This window comes from Trachymyrmex cornetzi, unplaced genomic scaffold (assembly GCF_001594075.2).
Source record: "Trachymyrmex cornetzi isolate Tcor2-1 unplaced genomic scaffold, Tcor1.1 scaffold464, whole genome shotgun sequence".
Taxonomy (NCBI): domain Eukaryota; kingdom Metazoa; phylum Arthropoda; class Insecta; order Hymenoptera; family Formicidae; genus Trachymyrmex; species Trachymyrmex cornetzi.
This window is the reverse complement of record NW_017299443.1, coordinates 42,480-42,942: the sequence shown is the minus strand read 5'-3', so window position 1 is coordinate 42,942 and position 463 is coordinate 42,480.

Sequence of the window (463 nt, the reverse complement as noted above, 5' to 3'; positions counted from 1 at the left end):
CCACGCCAGTGTAGGGACGGGAATGCATGGAGTGGGCTTGCCCACATGGCACCCATGCATTCACCATCAGGTTTGCCCAGTGGGTGGTCGTTTTTCATAAACGGCTGCCCATTGCACACTGGGTGTCACTGATGGAGACGCGGTTGGAGGGCAGGTACTCGTGCCGCCGGGGGCGGGCGAGGCTCTGTCGGAAAACCGTGGGGGAGGCGGTGGGGGCCTACGGAGAGATCCGTGGGAATTCCATGCCTCTTGGTGAGGGATCCCCCTGGGAAACCAGGGGCCCCGTTTCCCGGGCCGCGTGGACTTATTCCACGGCGGGGCCGGGAAAATTTTTCTCGGAAGTTGTGTTCTGTCCGCGGACAGGACACTTTCAGGGTTCTCTCTGGGCAGAAATGCCCATTGCACGGAGAGTGCCCTGATCCGGTTTTGGGGGTTCGCCCGCGCGACGTAAAGCGTTCCGTTG